The sequence below is a fragment of the Lissotriton vulgaris genome, chromosome 5 (genome assembly GCF_964263255.1).
Source record: "Lissotriton vulgaris chromosome 5, aLisVul1.2, whole genome shotgun sequence".
NCBI lineage: Eukaryota > Metazoa > Chordata > Amphibia > Caudata > Salamandridae > Lissotriton > Lissotriton vulgaris.
Window position 1 is genome coordinate 1,345,220,917 of NC_141693.1, and position 21,742 is coordinate 1,345,242,658.

The following is a 21,742-nucleotide window of genomic DNA, read 5'->3' on the forward strand; positions in this document are numbered from 1 at the left end:
TATCGTTTCACATTCACCTTGTGTTATGGATAGGCCCTACGAATGTAAACTTTTATGTGACTGATGATGATGATACTATTTGTATTTTGCAACAAAAATTAAAATTTAAAAAAAAAAAAAAAAGAGAACTGCATGGCAGGTAAAAGAGCCATCACAGATAACACTTGTATCAGTGGCTGAATGGCCTGAAGACCCTGTCACCCCTGTATAAAAATTTGATGCGGCCAAAGATCTTGGCAATGTTGAAGTGGCACACAGAGCATTGTGCACAGGCAAACAAATGCACAGACCAAAATAACTTTAATCAGCAAGGACACTGACAAAACAGATAACAGGAGTAACTGTCTTTATTCACATATTGCACAGATGTGACAGTAGATAAACCGTAGACAAGAGCAAGGCACAAAATGCTGATCATATGCAAGATAATCTGCACAGGCAAACTCCAAACAGGAAGGCCAGTGTCCAGGGTAGGTGGCACAGCAGGTACATGAGAGGCTGCACAGGGAAGAGTACAACACAGCAGAGCAACAGTATCAGTGTCCATGGCACAGGTGAGAGTACAACACAGCAGAGCAACAGGGCCAGTGTCCATGGCACAGGTGAGAGTACAACACAGCAGAGCAACAGGGCCAGTGCCCATGGCAAAGGTGAGAGTACGACACAGCTGAGCAACAGGGCCAGAGTCCATGGCACAGGTGAGAGTACGACACAGCAGCGCAATAGGGCCAGTGTCCATGGCACAGGTGAGAGTACAACACAGCAGAGCAACAGGGCCAGTGTCCATGGCACAGGTGAGAGTATGACACAGCAGAGCACCAGGGCCAGTGTCCATGGCACAGGTGAGAGTACGGCAGAGCAACAGGGCCAATGTCCATGGCATAAGTGAGAGTACGACACAGCAGAGCAACAGGGCCAGTGTCCAAGGCACAGGTGAGAGTACAACACAGCAGAGCAACGGGTCCAGTGTCCATGGCACAGGTGAGAGTACAACACAGCAGGGCAACAGGGCCAGTGTGCAGAGAGAAGTGCAGAGTCAGGACATGCGAAGCTGCACAGGCAAGGCCAGAACAACAGTGAATGACAAGGCCAGCGGCCAGGGAGAAGTGCAGAGTCAGGATATGAGAAGCTGCACAGTGAGCGTGTTTGACTGTACCCCTCCATGGCCAGCAACACACCCAGGATGTAATCAATGGGCAGGACTAGCAAACCTGTATGAGAGAAAGCTGTATGAGGGGGACTAACACTCACTCTTGGCTGGCAGGTGAACTTGGAGCTGGCTGTGTCTGCGGGACAGAAGGACCACTTGACTGGGGAGACAGAGGCCCAGGTGATATAGACCTATCAGTGGCTTTGCAAGATGGAGGGCTATTTGGACCAGGTGGTGTAGAGGCACGTGGAGGCTGAGTCAAGCAGATCTGTGACACAGTGTGGGTGGGAGAGGTTGGAGGGGTGCTTTTCCATTTCTTGGGAATGCGAATTGGATTTCCTGTACTGGGGTCAATGGGAACTGGTTGGGACACAACAGGCACACACACCAACAGAGCCGCTTCAGGTGCAGACACTGCCACTCCCTCTTGTCTTTGCATTCTGGACTGGCCCTGCTCTTCAGTGGGGATGGTGTCTGTGGGTGGGACCGCTTGGGTTGCCTCCGCTGGGTGCTTCTTGTGCTGTATCGTTACTGAGAACCGTGGTCACTATCATCTGATGTGGCCACTGACTGAGGGGTGGACAAAGGCACTGGAGCAGGAATGGGAGCATGTGCCTGTTGAAGGGCAGACATCACTGTGGACGACAAAGCCTGGACTGTACGGTGTAGCCCACCCACGTCAGAGTGTATGCCCTCCATGTAGGCAACCACCTGGCCTAATTTTTTGTCATGGTCACTGAAGGCATTGAGCAGGGCTGTCTGGCCCACACAAAGCTGGTGCAGGAGCTCTACAGACTCAGGACTGAAGGCAGCAGTGGGGACAGGTACAGGCTCAGCAGTGCCAGGTGTGAATGTTACTCGTCCTCTCTTACTGACACGGACACGGGCAGCACCAGAGGAAGTGGATGGGAGGGTGGGCACTGGCCGATGTGTGGTAGTAGATGATGCAGAATCCCCATTCCCTGTGCCTTCCAACAGGGATGCATCCCCGCTGGCATCAGATGATGTTGTACTCGGTGTCTCAGGCAGGGATTCCTCCTGCATACTACGGTCCCTCTCAGATGCGCTGGTGTGCTCTGTGTCACTTGTCTCTGGTACAGCTGTAGTGCTACCCCTGCCACCATCGGTTTCCGGCTCCTGTTCCTCCGTGTCCACTGTTGATTCTGCATGAGTGAGAGATGCATGGTTCTGTTAGTGTCATCAGCAGGACAAAGCAAAACAATCAATGCAGTCCAGGAGATGCCCAAATCTACATAGTGACCACCACACCCTGCAATCACATTACAACTACACACCACATAGACCACAACAGTGCCTGTAACCCTGAATATCTGCCATGTTGAGGCCACACAGCCCAACTAAGCATGAGCGGATTTTGCGGATTGGCAATCCGCGAATTTTGCGGATTTGCGGATTCGCAATCCGCAAAATCCGCGAATTCCCGCGAATTTGCGGATTTTTTTTTTTTTTGTGTTCGCCCGTGTTTCTGCCAGTTCGCGAGGGTTTTTACAATTTCGCAATTTGCGAACTTACCTGTCGGGTCGCAAGTTTTGCGAACTTGTTGTTTCTACGTGTCCAGCCTGTTTGGGACACTCTTCTTCATCACTGCCACTCTCTGTCACCACTGCCACTCTCTGACTACTCATGCCACCCTCTGGCCCACCCATGCCACCCTCTGTTTCATCACCACACCCTCTGGTTGTCCAGTGTACATTATTTTCGGCAAAGCAAAGCACACCTTCCCTGCCTCAAGTGACCTGAATTAATTTGGGGCTGATTAATGTGTCACAGAATATTTTTTTAGCTGGCACCTGCTTCCTTAGTGCGCCCTGATTAGTGATCTTTTGCACTTGCTAAGTGCTTTCATTGTTGCAAAATTAGTTACAACACCTGCCCTGCCCCAACTGACAATAATGAATTAGGGGCTGATTAATGGATTTTAACTTCCAGCCTGGCTCCTGCTTGTCTCCCTTAGCTGTAATTCAGGACCTTTGTGGCATATGTGTAACTATTCTGAGGTTCAGAGCAGGGTCACATAATAGTTTCAACTGGCAACTGAACTCTGGAGGGGCCCCTCAGGAAGCACTACAGGAAATGGCTACTAATGATGTGCCTGAACTTTTGAACCTGGTAAGTAGTTACTTTCAGTTTTGCCAAGATCGTATTTCTGCAATTTTGCACTTATTCGCGGGGCGCGAACTCACGCGAACAGTGCGAGCAGTGCGAGCAAAATCCGCTGCTCGCGGATTTGCGGATTTTGCGGGAAATTCGCAAATCTCGCGGATTGCGGATTTCCCGAAAATCCGCAAAATCCGCGAGCGGAACGGATTTTCCGCCCACGCCTAAGCCCAACACCCTGCCCGTGTATGAAGTGTACAAGTCACACAACTTGCTCTGCACACACCTAGGGACATGATGTGGGGACACCACTTATTAGCACTGACAGACCTTGAGGGAACAGGAGGAGACAAAGCACACACCTATTAGGACATGACAGTCCACATTAACCAAGTAGGCCAAAACCAAGACCATGTGGTACTCTGGGGCACATTCTTGTCGGATGGGTGTGCCTCACCGATCATGGTGCATGCAAAGTAGGCATACATGCAGTCACAGTCAGATGGTGGACACTGCTGTTCACCCCCTAATAGTTTCCCCACACCATCCCAATGCTTAATGACCATGTATATGCTAACACATCTGGCAATGGGACAGCACAGCAGGGAGGCTCACCCTTGTAAGGGCAGTTTGGGACAATGCATGACACTGGCACACATCCCAGCAGCCACTCACATGACACAGTACAGCACCACCCCACGAACATCACATGTGCCACCGCTGCCACAGACCCTGTACATATGCATCCGCTCCCAGGCAGTCACCCTCCCCAAATACTCACCCCTGCCTTGCTGCTGGTGCTCCTTCAGACGTGCATCCAGCTCAGGATGAGTCACGGCTAATATGCGGCCCATCAGTGGTGTCATATTGCGCCATGCCAAACGCCCAGTGTGTGGTTGCAGCCCCAATGTCATCGCTGCCACGTTCTTAGCCAGCCGGCTTATGTCGTTCCTCCTCTTGTGGCAGTGGTTGCGTTGACGGTTGGATAACCACAGGGCTCGTACCTTTGCTGAAATGGCCCTCCACACGGCCTTACACTGGTGTACCTTGAGCTGCAGGCATGGGAGAAGAGAAGGGGAAATGATCAGTGAGACAGTGTCATGGACCAACATCTATCAGTACAGTAGCAAGACACAGACTCCTTACCAATTGTAATCTCCTACCATCCCAAACTGGGGTACACCTCACAAGGGCACTCTGCATTGTCCAAACAGATGTGATTGCATGAATTTATGATGGCGTACAGGGTCCCTGATAATCTCACGCTCATGCAGGATGACTGCACTGAACCCCCTCAGTGGCTTGCACACATCTCCAGTCCTATGCACGTCTGGCCACTACATACGTCACATATCTACCTGTGTCTGTGTGTAGAATCACTGTGTGCATGACTGGGCAGCATTCAATGAGAATGGCCTGTGAACATATGTGTATGTAATGTGTGTGGCATCGTGGTACATGGACTCACCAACAAAATAGCCATCTACACAAGTGTGGTCGTGTGAAATTATACAGGGCTGTGATGGTGCATATCTTTATTTCAGTGTGAATGAACAAGAGTAAGGACACAGTAAGTACAGTGATGTCATTTCGTCTTTGTTGGTAGGCACTGGGCATAGTCTCTGGGTTCACGCTGAGTCGGACAACAAGGGCACACAGAGACAATCACCCAAGCAATTACTGCCCTGGCACCTACACGTCCAACATCCTGTGGCTCTGAATGGCTGAAAATGTAACATACTCCACTCAGACATACAAGTGCAGGCAGGGTAAACCGTGACTTTGGAACACACATACTCCCTCGCCCTGGGGACAACATGTTTATCAGTGTATGACACAACCACACACCCTCAGGCATATACTGCAGCAGTACAACTACATCTCTGAACACCCCTCTGCCATACTCCTCCCTTTACGATGACTTACCACAACATTGGTTGCCCCATACAGCCTTGGGTACTGTGCCAGCACCTCGTTCACAAGGACCTCCAGCTCCTCGCTTGTGAATGAACTGGCACAGATCTTCTCTGTCCTTGCCATCCCTGTGGACATGGAACACCTGTGGTGGAAGTGGGTGGTGAGGGGACCCAGGCAGCACGCTCTGGAGGCAGCAGCAGTAGAGGGTACTAGGCAGCACGCTCTGGAGGCAGCAGCAGGAGAGGGTCCAAGGCAGCACAGTCTGGAGGCAGCAGCAGGAGAGGGTCCCACGCAGCAAGCTCTGTGAGCAGTAGAAATGGAAGGCTCACTCCCACAGATTTATAGCCCCCTGGGATGGATTATTAGGTGCCAAGTGCAACAATAGGTTGTCCAGGTCGGCCTTTTTCAAACCCATCCAATGACCGCCTCCGCGGTGGCGGAGCACGCCTTCCACGTTTTTAAAAACTGCATACTGCCACCACAATCATCGCTCCCATTGGCTGTAGGCAATGCTCCATGGCGGTGACGCACCGCAGGAGCCCGTGGTGCGCTACCGCGATGGTGCATCTTTCAAACCCATCCAATGTCCGCTTCCGTGTTGGCGAAGCACGTCATCCGCGATTTTCAAAACTGCATCCTGCCACCACAATCGTCGGTCCCATTGGCTGTAGGTAATGCTCCATGGCGGTGTCACACCGCTGTGGCCAGGCGATAGCTACCACGATTTGGGTGGGAGAGCATGCCCACCGCCATCTACCCATGTCTCCATGCCAATGACTACCGCACTTGTGAAGGGGGTGGTGCTGGTGTCACACTGCCAGGGCCAGGCGGTAGCTACTGTGATTTGGGTGGCGGAGCATGCCCACCACCATCTACCCATGTCTCCATGCCAATGACTACCGCACTTGTGAAGGGGGTGGTGCTGGTGTCACACCGCCAGGACCAGGCGGTAGCTACAGCGATTTGGGTGGCGGAGCATGCATACCGCCATCTACCCATGTCTCCATGCCAATGACTACCGCACTTGTGAAGGGGGTGGTGCTGGTGTCACACCGCCAGGACCAGGCGGTAGCTACAGCGATTTGGGTGGCGGAGCATGCATAACGCCATCTACCCATGTCTCCATGCCAATGACTACCGCACTTGTGAAGGGGGTGGTGCGGGTGTCACACCGCCAGGGCCAGGCCGTAGCTACAGAGATTTGGGTGGCAGGGCATGCCCACCTCCATCTACCCATGTCTCCATGCCAATGACTACCGCACTTGTGAAGGGGGTGGTGCTGGTGTCACACCACCGGGGCCAGGTGGTAGCTACCGCGATATGGGTGGCGGAGCATGCCCACCGCCATCTACCCATGTCTCCATGCCAATGACTACCGCACTTGTGATGGGGGTGGTGCTGGGGTCACACCACCGGGGCCAGGCAGTAGCTTCAGCGATTTGGGTGGTGGAGCATCCCCACCGCCATCTACCCATGTCTTCATGCCAATGACTATCGCACTTGTAAAGGGGGTGGTGCTGGTGTCACACCACAGGGGCCAGGCGGTAGCTACCTCGATTTTGGTCACATGAAGTGGCAATGTCCATCGTGAACACTTCTACAGTACACAGCGGAGACATGGTTAAGGGCACATCATCGTGCACACAATGCCATTATTCCATCAAATCCACATATACTGCAGCAGTACAACTACATCTCTGAACCCCCCTCTACGATGACTTACCACAACATTGGGTGCCCCATACAGCCTTGGGTACTGTGCCAGCACCTCGTCCACAAGGACCTCCAGCTCCTCGCTTGTGAATGAACTGGCACAGATCTTCTCTGTCCTTGCCATCCCTGTGGACATGGAACACCTGTGGTGGAAGTGGGTGGTGAGGGGACCCAGGCAGCACGCTCTGGAGGCAGCAGCAGTAGAGGGTCCAAGGCAGCACAGTCCGGAGGCAGCAGCAGGAGAGGGTCCCACGCAGCAAGCTCTGGGAGCCGTAGAAATGGGAGGCTCACTCCCACAGATTTATAGCCCCCTGGGATGGTTTCTTAGGTGCCAAGTGCAACAATAGGTTGTCCAGGTCGGCCTTTTTCAAACCCATCCAATGACCGCCTCCGCGGTGGCGGAGCACGCCTTCCACGTTTTATAAAACTGTATCCTGCCACCACAATCATCGCTCCCATTGGCTGTAGGCAATGCTCCATGGCGGTGATGCACCTAAGGGGCCCGAGATGCGCTACCGCAATGGTGCATCTTTCAAACCCATCCAATGACAGCCTCCGCGGTGGTGGGGCACACCTTCTGCGATTTTCAAAACTGCATCCTGCCAACACAATCATCACTCCCATTAGCTGTAGGCAATGCTCCATGGCGGTGATGCACCGCAGGAGCCAGTGGTGCGCTACCGCGATGGTGCATCTTTCAAATCCATCCATCCAATGTCCGCTTCCGCGTTGGCGGAGCACGCCTTCCGCGATTTTCAAAACTGCATCCTGCCACCACAATCGTCGCTCCCATTGGCTGTAGGTAATGCTCCATGGCGGTGTCACACCGCTGTGGCCAGGCTGTAGATACCGCGATTTGGGTGGCAGAGCTTGCCCACCGTTATCTACCCATGTCTCCATGCCAATGACTACCGCACTTTTGAAGGGGGTGGTGCTGGTGTCACACCACCGGGGACAGGCGGTAGCTACCGCGATTGGGGTGGCAGAGCATGCCCACCGCCATCTACCCAGGTCTCCATGCCAATGACTACCGCACTTGTGAAGGGGGTGGTGCTGGTGTCACACCGCCAGGGCCAGGCGGTAGCTACCGCGATTTGGGTGGCGGAGCATGCCCACCGCCATCTACCCATGTCTCCATGCCAATGACTACCGCACTTGTGAAGGGGTGGTGCTGGTGTCACACCGCCAGGACCAGGCGGTAGATACTGCGATTTGGGTGGCGGAGCATGCCGGTGTAGAGCGGGAATATCTACGGGAAAACATCGAGTTACATTAATATCGCCGCAGAAATATCTACAAGAAGAAATATCGATATCAAAAATATAGTTTGACCAGAATATCGACAGACAGGTAAGTAATATCGATAACAATAATAAAGTTGTAATAAATATCTTTACAAAAACATAGTTTACAAAAATATCGATTTTTTAATAATTATAAGTAATTTAGTGTTTTTAATGAGTATTGTTTGTCAATTTAGTATATTTTGTAGCATTTTATTAGTTAATGTATTTTATGTTGAATTTAGTGTTAATAGTTCCGTAGCGGGTTGTAGGTTTATAGGGGAATAGGGTGGGAAGTAATTTAAATATATTAAAATAATTGATTAATCAATGTGTTAATTTAATATAAATAGTTTAATAATTATTAGTTAATTAATTTCAATAAGTTAATTAATAATTAATTATGTTAATTAATTTTAATTAATTTTAGGTGTGTGTACTGGAATTTTTAAGTTAAAATGTAGTGAAGTAATTACATTTGTATTGAATAATTAATAAATGAATGATTAATTAATTATAATTAAATAATTTTTATTTTTAAACGAGTAAATACATTTTAGTTTGTGTTGTGGTGTTTATAAGTGTGTATGGTGTGAAAGCTGTCAATTAATTATGTAAATTTTTTGAAAATACAATACTGATCAATAATTAATTAGTAAATATTAAATGTAATTGAGTAATTAATTTTAGGTGTGTAGGTGTTTGTTAATAATAATATATTTAAATGTAGATATTAAATATGTTTATAATCTTCATTACATTTTATACTACATTTGACAGATGGTTTATAATTTTTTTTTAGTTCCTGCGCTTTCCCCACTGTTGCACCCTGTGAAGTGGGAATAGTAATTTTTAACCCTACGCTATCCAGAGCTTTCCCCACTGTTGCACCCTTTGGAGTGGTAATAGTCATTTTTACCCCTACGCTATCCAACGCTTTCCCTACTGTTGCACCCTCTGGAGTGGGAATAGTAATTTTTACCCCTACGCTATCCAACATTTTCCCCACTGTTACAACCTTTGGAGTGGGAATAGTAATTTTTACCCCTACGCTATCCAACGCTTTCCCTACTGTTGCACCCTTTGGAGTGGGAATAGTAATTTTTACCCCTACGCTATCCAACGCTTTCCCTACTGTTGCACCCTCTGGAGTGGAAATAGTAATTTTTACCCCTACGCTATCCAGCGCTTTCCCTACTGTTGCACCCTCTGGAGTGTGAATAGTTATTTTTACCCCTACGCTATCCAACGCTTTCCCTACTGTTGCACCCTCTGGAGTGGGAATAGTAATTTTTACCCCTACGCTATCCAGCGCTTTCCCTACTGTTGCACTCAGTGGAGTGGGAATAGTAATTTCTACCCCTTCACTATCAAATGTTTTAACTAATAATATTTTTTATATTTTTATTAAATGTATGTATTATTGTTGTTATATAATTTTATGTGTTAAATATATGTATATGTACACATTTATTAAGTTTATAATGAAAAAGTTTAGTTAATTTGTTATAAATAGTTCAAATATAAAAGTAATGTAATGTATTTTGTTAATAGTACTTATATTTTTTAATTATTTAATGTAATTTTAATTAATTTAAAAAGTCGATATTTTTAACATCTATATTTATTACATCGATATTTTTGAGTAGATATTTATGTACTTACCTGTTTAGGTATAGGGAGTCGATATTTTTGTAAACGATATTTATACAACTATATTTTTGTCAACTATATTTTTGTAATCAATATTTAAACTCCCTACCGAGCATGCCCACCGCCATCTACCCATGTCTCCATGCCAATGACTAATGCACTTGTGAAGGGGGTGGTGCTGGTGTCACACCGCCGGGGCCAGGCCGTAGCTACAGCGATTTGGGTGGCAGGGCATGCCCACCTCCATCTACCCATGTCTCCATGCCAATGTCTACCGCACTTGTGAAGGGGTGGTGCTGGTGTCACACCGCCGGGGCCAGGCAGTAGCCACCGCGATATGGGTGGCGGAGCATGCCCACCGCCATCTACCCATGTCTCCATGCCAATGACTACCGCACTTGTGAAGGGGGTGGTGCGGGTGTCACACCGCCGGGGCCAGGCGGTAGCTTCAGCGATTTGGGTGGTGGAGCATCCCCACCGCCATCTACCCATGTCTGCATGCCAATGACTACCGCACTTGTGAAGGGGGTGGCGCTGGTGTCACACCACAGGGACCAGGCGGTAGCTACCTCGATTTTGGTCACATGAAGTGGCAATGTCCATCGTGAACACTTCTACAGTACAAAGCGGAGATATGGTTAAGGGCACATCATCGTGCACACAATGCCAATATTCCATCAAATCCACATAAACTGCAGCAGTACAACTACATCTCTGAACCCCCCTCTGCCATACTCCTCCCTTTACGATGACTTACCACAACATTGGGTGCCCCATACTGTGGAAATTAGCAAAATTAATGTACCTAAGCGGCGTTCATTTGCCCTCTCCCGTCCCCCTCCCTGTAGGCACCACGTACACCCTGAAATATTGACCGCATCATTCTGCCAATGAAAGCCCGTGCCCATATATACATGACAGCCATTTTAGGCCATGGCCTCTCTGTCCGTTTTTATAAAATCCCCGGCTTCCCTCCTGCGCGCATTTGAGCACCCCCCTCCCACCCTCACATGCATGGACCATGAAACCCAGCACTCTGCGCGACCCTGCCCTGAAAGACAACCCTCCTGCTTGACCCACGCCAACCCCCCCATTCCCTCTTGAAGAGGCATCCTTTGCCTTAGCTGACATAGCCCTCCCCAGCTGCACCTGACTGCCCCCGCTCTCTCACACATAAGTCATAAGACCTCTCTCTCTCTCTCTCTGTGCGACTCTGTCCCTGCGCGCACCCTGACCCCCTCCTTCTCCCTCACATGGACAAGTCGTAAACCTTCCTCCTCTGCAAGACCCTGTCCTTGGGAGTCACGGCCGCGCCTGACCAACATCTCCTTTCCTTTCATGAATAACCCCTCTATTAGTAAACCCTCCCTCCGCGATGGACTGTCCGCACATGTCCGAGGCCATCGCCTAAGCCGGGAGATACTGTTTACTGCCCTTTATTGTATGGAGTCATTCCTCTTCAAAGGACCCACTATTGATCCTGGCTTCCCCACCCCCTGGGCTACGATCAGGCGCACACATCCTAATAATCAGCGGAACATTCAGCTGCGTCATTGCCCCCTCTCTTATCTTTAGTTCAAGGGTCTCTATTGATAACATATGTGGGGTAGGATTGACACGAGGATTATAGGGATGTCTTTTCTTTGTGTCACAATGTCCTGATTGTAAGGCCAAGTGTTTTGTAAGGTATAAAAGACGGAGTCTCAGCTCACTTGTTAGAGCACCTCCCGATGACACCTTGTTTCGTGTCTGAAATGACTGGCTCTCCTCATGAGAAATAAACTCTGTTCTTTGATTCCGGCTCCCAGCGCCCGTCTCTTTTTTTGGTAACTATTCAGAATGGAAACTAATAGGCGACTTGCGCCAGCAGCCTGGGCATCGATAGTAATGCGGGCTCATGTTCCACAATTGGCGTCCCAACGCGGGGTCCATCAGTGACATAAGGTCCAGTGAGAGAGATCCAGACGATGAGGTGAACATCTAAAATGATCGGAGTATACCTGCCTTGAGAGGGCCCTCGTCCGGCTGCCGATTGAATGAACTTCACCGATTCTGAACGGACCTCTCTCGAGTGACCTACTGTCCTGACTGGAATCCCACAGGACTGCTGCGGTAAAATCATGGAGTAAGAGAACGATCGGGCGCTGGAAGGAGGAAGGCGAAGAACTGCCCACACGGTCCGGTCCGGGTAAGGTCGCGTAAATGCGACAAATTGTGAATTGATTGTTTGGTTGGGATAATACTAGTATTACGCTTTGTTGAAACCTCTGGAGATTCACTGTCTACAAACGGAGAAAACAACAGGCTCTCTCTTTGCAAGCAGTGAAGGATAGGTAACGCAGACTTTTGTCCCCATTGTAATCCGTCGTGCCTATCTTCCTCCCCCACTGTTTCCCGAACTGCCGTTCGTGGATTATTGTCTGGAGATTCTTTGTCTGCAAACAGGGAAGAACAAGGTCTCGCTTTGCAGGTAGAGAAAGAGTGGGCAACGATAACTTTTCGTGCCCACTTATTCTCCCCACTGATTGTTTGATTGACCGATTGTTCGGTATTGGTTCGTTTGAGGTATTCACCGCCCGCAAACAACGGAGAATAGAAATATTCTGTCTAATCTTTGCCCGCCGTGATAAGATAGGTAGTGCAGACTTTTGTCCCCGTTGTAATCCGTCATGCCTATCTTCTCCCCACTGGTTGGTAGCCTGTTTAACCCGGACCGCTTATTAGAGTTGAACCACCCAGCTCCACTGGAGGGCACGCCTAATAAGGACCTGTTCATTAAGTGTGGACTAGTCGCTATAGCTTATAATAGGTTATGGCATAAAAATATAAGAAAAGGAGTTGAGCGAAATCAGTAGGCCACTGAGGAGTTATCAACTTCGCTAAAAATAAAATAAGAAACGTTAGAAATAACCCGTAATAAGAAACATAAAAATGGCGAGGGAAGACAAGCTTGACATCAAGGCAAGCCACGAGGTAGCTAGGTTCCGTTGCCTATTCCTGCCCCAAACAGGTCTGCCTCATTGCCCACCACGCCCCAATAACGGCCACATGAAATAGACACAAATCAATAGGTACCTACCCCCATTCCGGAAACTCCCGAAGTGCCACAGGTCCGCGGTTACGCCCATCCGGTAGGCGAGGCCTCGAGGCATGCGGGGCTCGCCTGGACGCAGTCGGAAGGGGAGGCTGTGGGGCGGACGGCCCAGAAAACCGTGATGGCCTCTCCTTCTCTCCTCTTCTGCTGCCCTGCAGGCCACGGGGGGGGGAGGCTGTCTTGCCTCAGCCACCGACCACACCTCCCCCTCTGTCTCTCGCCTGGTCCGGCCCGCGAAGAAGGCCGAAGCCAAAAACAAGAACGGCGGCGCTTACATGTAGTCCCGCCACATGTCAACGCCTGGACAATTGCAGGTAGTCCCGCCACATGCCGACGCCGGGATAGTTACAGGTAGTCCCGCCACATTTCAAATTCCTGGAGAGTTGGAGGTAGTCCCGCCACATGTCAAAAAAAAAAAAAAGGGGGGGGCTGTCTTGCCTCAGCCACCGACCCCCCCCCCCATCTTCAATAGCCGGCACGGCCAATATCGAAACGGTGGAGCCGAGGATCGGCGAGGGGTCGCTGGAAGGGGGAGGTGGCGCGAACGAGCCTCCCCCACCTCCCTCCAGGTGGAGGCTTCCAGCGACACCCCAACGCTCTTACTTAAAGAGGGTCCACATCGAAAGGCGGTCTTTTGCCCAGGGCGGGCACATGCCCCATACCGTCTCTCCTCAACCTTGAAGATTCTATGAGAGCCGGGGGGCCTCCGACCCCTCTGCATGGGTGCCCCCGTCCCCCTCACTGGGACCCGCGACATCAACACACTCCTGCCGGCGCCAGCCTCAGTTTGGAAATGGCTAAAACACAGCCAAAGTACAGACTTGTTCAGTTCCGGTGGAACACCAGAATGACCCGGTAGGAAAATTGTTGTTACCCTCCCCACTCTTTCACTGATGGTCCATATTGTTAGACTGTTACCACATTGCGAAAAACTTTTTGAACTGCCAACGGAAGGTTCTGGTCCAACCATGAGTCATTGGAGACATTCTGACTATACCGGAACCTGCCTGACCTCGCCCAAAATGGCGCCGATACATGAAACGAAACTTTCGAACTCCCTGTTCACCCGGATTGCTCGAATATTGATGCTCTGAGATATGTATGCATTTTTGGACAATGAAAGTCGATAAGATGGATAGTGATAATGTGCTTAGAGAAGAAAGCAATGCAGATATTGATCATGTGTTTGGACAATGAACTGATTTAGGGTGGGTACTAATTATGAATGGGAACTATGGATTGGTGTAATTTAGACAGTGAACGAGCATCTGGATAATGAATTAATGAATTAATTGAAAAACTGAATTCTTGACATGCATCATGCTTGCTCTGTAGTAAAGTTTTTTACGATTTTATTGCACTACCGCACTTTATGCAATGAATTGCCACCAACTTCGTTCTTCTTATGTACATTTCCAATCTGCTCCGTGGCCGGTCCACTGGGTTGTAGGCCTGTATTTATACACCAGCACTTTTTATTAAAAATATTTTTGAAAAAGAAGGCATAGTTGTAGCGGTTGCATTAATGAGTTTTGAATGTATTACTACTGTGAGCAACGAGAAAAGTATGATGAAGGCTGAAGGTTAAAAAGGACCCGATATTTAGCAGCTACATTATGTGTGACAGGCAGCCGGAAAAGAGTTTTAGACGCTTTTAAACGACACCACAGAAATACCACCTGACCGCCACCCTTGCACGCAACCTAAAGGGGTCGCGACCAAGTAACTCATGTAGATACGCAGATCGTCAATGATTATCTATCTGACACTACTGGTCCCTCTGGGCTTAAACGCCGAGATGGCAAAGAAATGCACTACGTGGAGATAGGTCGAGTATGTGGTAGGTAAAAACATTTCTGGATTACTGCATGCTGATGAGGTTTGAATGCTGCCCCCCCACCCCTTCTTTCTCCTCCCTTCTGCAGGTCGCGTTGGAACATCGGCTGAAGTATGGGAGAACGATGATCGAACCACCGACGAAAAAGGGAAGGAGGGAATATGAGCATAGTCCTTATGACGATAAGTTTTTAGAAACGTAGACTTAAATATGACTGTTCCTCCATTAGAGCATAGCGACTGGGAAAATGGACTGACATGGAAACTCGATGGGTACTGTATGACGGAAATTGACTGGAAATTAGCACGTTAGAACGGCTGGGAGAATGGACTGACCTAGAGACTTGACGGGTACTGTATGACGAAAATTGACTTGAGATAACACGTTAAAGAATGTAACTAGACGTTTGACTAGGTAGGGAAAAGACAAAAGAAAAATGCACGGGTAAGGGTTACCAAGGCTGCTCCCGCCTGGGAAGTTAGAAATGTTGCTGATGTTCAAAATGTACTGCCCCCTTCTCACACTCTCATAGATCTAGCCAAGCTGTCCGACTGTTCTCCCGACCAATACTTGCCGTTGCATCAGCCTGAACAACTTCCCACCAAAGGAAGAAACTGGAGAATGGTTTAAAATCCAACCATGGGTAAATAGCGCGACCAGGTTCATTTCTGATCGACTAACCAAGGTGTAAGTATTGGCAATTGAGAACGCTCGAAAAGATAACAGGCGAAAGGGAAAAGGGAGGGAAAGGTAGACAGAGCTAAGCACATAGGTAAATAGGATAGTAAAAGATAAGTAGGATATAAAAAAAATATATAGATCTCGTTGGCCAACTATTGTTTTATGTTTTTGTTGTGAATGTCTTATGTATGTAATACATGTACTGTCTTCCTTCGTCTGAGTGTGTGTGTGTGTGTACTGTAGGGGTTTCTGTTCTTTCTTTGTTTACGTCTCTCCGTTACCTGACCCCCCTACTGTTCTGTGTTGTGAACGCACCAAATGACCTATTTTTGTACACGTCTCTCCCTTTCTCTATCCCTCTCCCTCACTCTCTCTCTCTCTCTCTCTCTCTCCCTCTCTCCCTCTCTCTCTCTCTCTCTCTCTCTCTCTCACTACATGTCATACGTGTACCAAATGGCTCGTTTAGATCGCGGACGACTCTCACTCTATGAGAGTCTCCTTATTTCATCTTCCTTTTTATGGTAAAATCGTGCCTCGCAGGCACCAGTCTGATTGGATAATTATTGAACACGAAGGTGTTCAGCGAAATTGACCGAAACTAAAATGATTGTACCTCGCCATATTACTACCTCTCCTTTCTGCAAAATGAATGAACTCGAATTGGCTGAGAAAGAAAGGACAGGTAAGACGACTAAGGTCCCCCAATCTGGCCCTTATAGGGGAACTGTATGTCAATGGCACCTTATTTTTCTGTTCATCAGAGACGAACGCCAATGTCCAGATTGACCCCCAATGCCCAGATTGCCCAACCCCCCCCTTTCTTTTTGCACCCAAGCGCGAGCGCCTGAAGCATCCCCGCCCCATTTGATAGACCCCAGCTGCTGTCCCGGATATAAACATGATGACCATGAGTAACTGTCGTCCCTCGAGAAAAACCTGTTTTTCGTGACTCTCGATGATAGCGCCCCCGCCTTGTTTGGAAAGGTTAGCCAGCTTCGAAGGAAAATGTTAGATTGTTAAGGGCTTGGGTTTGAAAGGCAAGTCTCCACTGGAAGTTCCAGAATGTTGTAATCGATGAAATGCGCAGTTGATGGGAATATTATTTCTATACATTTATGTCATGAATAGACGATGAATGCACTTAGCATGAACACAGTAGGAATGTTGACATATGCACTGCCCGGTAATAGACCTCTGACTGTGACCAATGAGCGTATCTCCCAAGTGCGCAGGAATGAGGGAGGAATTCACCTGCATAAATGACTTCTTCTGTCAGTTCTCTAAAACTTGTTTTGTACTTATTCAAAGATTTGCGATCACCGGAGGAGAAGGGTCGGACGTGCCTGACTGCAGACCTTGAGACACGCGCGACCTCGACCAAAGGTGGAGCCGCAGAGCAACTAGATACGGGACGAGACAGCAATCCCAAACGTGGAAGCGACGGGCTACCCTGAAGCCCTCCGCCTGCTAACCCACGTGTGCCTGGAGTCTCCGTCCCCCTTCTTTGGGCCCGATTGATGGGCCTGCCTGCTTGTTATCCTTTGCTCCCCTGGTCCCTTTTGTGTGTCCCAGGAACTCCGACCCAACTCCACTCACTCTCCTATCGACTATTTGAACCACACACCCTCTTTTCCCCGTGACTTGTTGCCAAAAGGAAGAACAGCGTTCAGATGGGAAAAGGGTGTTGCCACGGAAATCTAGGTGCCGAGCATAAGGCACCGCTAAAAGGACTGGTTAGGGAACAGGACTGTGGTCTAACAGCAGAGGACTGACCGCACCCTGCAACGCGTAAGGATAGACCCGAGCTGGACCTATAGCTCCACCGCCGGTGCTCAACAGCGCCAACGAAAGGACACGGACTAGAGCCTACCAGTGATGGCTCATTGCTAAAAGACACTGTGACGAAGAGATCTTGTATATTGAACTGATTCCGCCCTCAACTGCTTGGTCAAAATGTCCATTGGTCACATTTTTAAGTCAGAAACATTTATGCTATGTAGTGCTTCTGAAATGATAGGAACTCGACAAATGCAATTTCCTATGTGCTGCATTCTGCCCATCACATCAACTGTTCATGATTTTTGTGCAATGTGTTAGTATTGACAAATGCTATTTCATCAACCACCTGTTTATATGTACGCCCATCAACCAGGAAGAATAGGAAAATGAACTCGCTTATGTTAAAAGCGGCGACTGTGGAAATTAGCAAAATTAATGTACCTAAGCGGCGTTCATTTGCCCTCTCCCGTCCCCCTCCCTGTAGGCACCACGTACACCCTGAAATATTGACCGCATCATTCTGCCAATGAAAGCCCGTGCCCATATATACATGACAGCCATTTTAGGCCATGGCCTCTCTGTCCGTTTTTATAAAATCCCCGGCTTCCCTCCTGCGCGCATTTGAGCACCCCCCTCCCACCCTCACATGCATGGACCATGAAACCCAGCACTCTGCGCGACCCTGCCCTGAAAGACAACCCTCCTGCTTGACCCACGCCAACCCCCCCATTCCCTCTTGAAGAGGCATCCTTTGCCTTAGCTGACATAGCCCTCCCCAGCTGCACCTGACTGCCCCCGCTCTCTCACACAAGTCATAAGACCTCTCTCTCTCTCTCTCTGTGCGACTCTGTCCCTGCGCGCACCCTGACCCCCTCCTTCTCCCTCACATGGACAAGTCGTAAACCTTCCTCCTCTGCAAGACCCTGTCCTTGGGAGTCACGGCCGCGCCTGACCAACATCTCCTTTCCTTTCATGAATAACCCCTCTATTAGTAAACCCTCCCTCCGCGATGGACTGTCCGCACATGTCCGAGGCCATCGCCTAAGCCGGGAGATACTGTTTACTGCCCTTTATTGTATGGAGTCATTCCTCTTCAAAGGACCCACTATTGATCCTGGCTTCCCCACCCCCTGGGCTACGATCAGGCGCACACATCCTAATAATCAGCGGAACATTCAGCTGCGTCATTGCCCCCTCTCTTATCTACAGTTCAAGGGTCTCTATTGATAACATATGTGGGGTAGGATTGACACGAGGATTATAGGGATGTCTTTTCTTTGTGTCACAATGTCCTGATTGTAATGCCAAGTGTTTTGTAAGGTATAAAAGATGGAGTCTCAGCTCACTTGTTAGAGCACCTCCCGATGACACCTTGTTTCGTGTCTGAAATGACTGGCTCTCCTCATGAGAAATAAACTCTGTTCTTTGATTCCGGCTTCCAGCGCCCGTCTTTTTTTTTGGTAACTATTCAGAATGGAAACTAATAGGCGACTTGCGCCAGCAGCCTGGGCATCGATAGTAATGCGGGCTCATGTTCCACAATACAGCCTTGGGTACTGTGCCAGCACCTCATCCACAAGGACCTCCAGCTCCTCGCTTGTGAATGAACTGGCACAGATCTTCTCTGTCCTTGCCATACCTGTGGACATGGAACATCTGTGGTGGAAGTGGGTGGTGAGGGGACCCAGGCAGCACGCTCTGGAGGCAGCAGCAGGAGAGGGTACTAGGCAGCACGCTCTGGAGGCAGCAGCAGGAGAGGGTCCAAGGCAGCACAGTCTGGAGGCAGCAGCATGGAGAGGGTCCCAAGCAGCAAGCTCTGTGAGCAGTAGAAATGGGAGGCTCACTCCCACAGATTTATAGCCTCCTGGGATGGTTTCTTAGGTGCCAAGTGCAACAATAGGTTGTCCAGGTCTGCCTTTTTCAAACCTATCCAATGACCGCCTCCGCGGTGGCGGAGCACGCCTTCCACGTTTTAAAACTGCATCCTGCCACCACAATCATCGCTCCCATTGGCTGTAGGCAATGCTCCATGGCGGTGATGCACCGCAGGGGCCCGAGATGTGCTACCGCGATGGTGCATCTTTCAAACCCATCCAATGACAGCCTCCGCGGTGGTGGGGCACGCCTTCTGCGATTTTCAAAACTGCATCCTGCCACCACAATCATCGCTCCCATTAGCTGTAGGCAATGCTCCATGGCAGTGATGCACCGCAGGAGCCCGTGGTGTGCTACTGCGATGGTGCATCTTTCAAACCCATCTAATGTCCGCTTCTGCGTTGGCGGAGCACACGTTCCGCGATTTTCAAAACTGCATCCTGCCACCACAATCGTTGCTCCCATTGGCTGTAGGTAATGCTCCATGGCGGTGTCACACCGCTGTGGCCAGGCGGTAGCTACCGCGATTTGGGTGGCAGAGCATGCCCACCACCATCTACCCATGTCTCCATGCCAATGACTACCGCACATGTGAAGGGGGTGGTGCTGGTGTCACACCGCCAGGACCAGGCTGTATCTACCGCGATTTGGGTGGCGGAGCATGCCCACCGCCATCTACCCATGTCTCCATGCCAATGACTAACGCACTTGTGAAGGGGGTGGTGCTGGTGTCACACCACAGGAGCCAGGCGGTAGCTACCGCGATTTTGGTCACATGAAATGGCAAAGTCCATCGTGAACACTTTTACAGTACACAGCGGAGACATGGTTAAGGGCACATCATCGTGCACACAATGCCATTATTCCATCAAATCCACAGGTTGACGCACGTGCCATGGTTGGCTATGTGTGACGTACATTGGTCTGTGGTCCCTGCCATGTCAAATATGTATTTGATGATGCATGACAGTGTTGTAGAGGACTCAATGTGTAACAAATCAATGTGTTGTTTGTCATTGCTGACCTTGGCAAGGCTTGTCTCACTGTATGGTGTTGTTATTTACTGGCGCTTTCATATCTGATCATGCACACAAATGACAGTTTGCCGCCTACTGTGATCATTGTGTTGCGGATGTGTGCCAAGTTTACATGATGCATTGAGGTGTGACAGGTACAGCAGATGAATAGGAGACAGTCATGTTAATTTTACACACATTGGCTGGATGGTACGCTACAAGGCGTGTACATGTGAAATGTGGGGTTCAGTATGTGTGCATTCACATTGACCTATGTGTTGTTTGCGGAACTTGTGCATGGTAAATGGAGAGGTGTTCCCTCTGTTTGTCACAAATGTACACCCATGTAACCTGGAGTGTCACGCATTTCACATGGCAGTCTTTCTTTTTCCGTGACATCCTTGACGGGATGTGCTTTGGGCATCTCATGAAAGTTGTCATTGACATTTGTCCATGTTCTTCTCAACTAGGAGGAGGCCTAATCTCCTACGACACTGCTGGAGGACATGGAGATGTTGCGATCATTCGAAAATTCCGCCTTGACAGACCCACCCTGAAGACCATTTGTGATCTGTTGGAGCCTCATCGCCACTACACAACTACTTTCACACCAACGTACAAAGTGATGGCAGCCCTCCATATTTTTGCAACTGGTTCCTTCCAGGAGACTGTGGCCAATGCTGCAGGAATGCCGCAACCCATGTTCAGCCTGGTGCTGAGGGATGTACTTGCAGCCATGATGATCTATAAGGATAGATACATACAATTCCCCAGGGGAGCAGAATTGGCCGTTGTGAAGGGAGACTTCTATCTGCTTGGGAACATCCCCAATGTTGTGTTGGTGCCATCGATTGCACCCATGTTGGTCTGTTGCCACCACAGGCGACTGAGCACATTTTTAGGAATCGAAAACATTATCACTCTATCAATGTGCAGGTGGTGTGCCTTGTGGATAAGACCATATTGCATGTGTGTGCCAGATTCCCTGGCTCAGCCCATGACTCCTACATCCTGAGGAACAGCATTGTGCCCAGGCTGATGGCTAATCTGCTTCCCGAACGTGCTTGGATTGTGGGGGGAGTATGCCTAGTGAAGTGGCCTGCTGTGTGTGTGACCTGCTGCCCTCTGCCTGTGCAACATTGCAATGTGTGTTTGTCATTCACAGGTGACTCTGCATATCCCAGCTGTCCATGGCTGCTGAGCCCACTACCGAATCCCAGGACCCCGGCTGACGTCAGGTACAATGAGGCCCAAGGCAGGACACGTTGTGTCATTGAGAAGACTTTTGCCCTGCTCAAGTCAAGATTCCGCTGCCTTGACAGGACTGGAGGTGCACTGTCATACCTCACCTGGGAAGGTCTGCAAGATCATTGTGGCATGCTGTATGCTCCACAACATGGCTATTCACAAGGGGATTCCCCTGCTCCTGGATGATGGTGAGGACCCAAGGCTCCCGCCTGTTCAGGGCCCTGAGTCCAGTGATGAGGACAGTGGAGAAGAGGAAGGAGTTGACATGCGTCAACAGCTCATTATCCGCTACTTCACTTGAAGGTGGGTGACGAGGTACAACTTGTACATTGTCTGGTGTGATTGCTGTTGTTGTGAAGGGCTATGTGCGGATGGTAC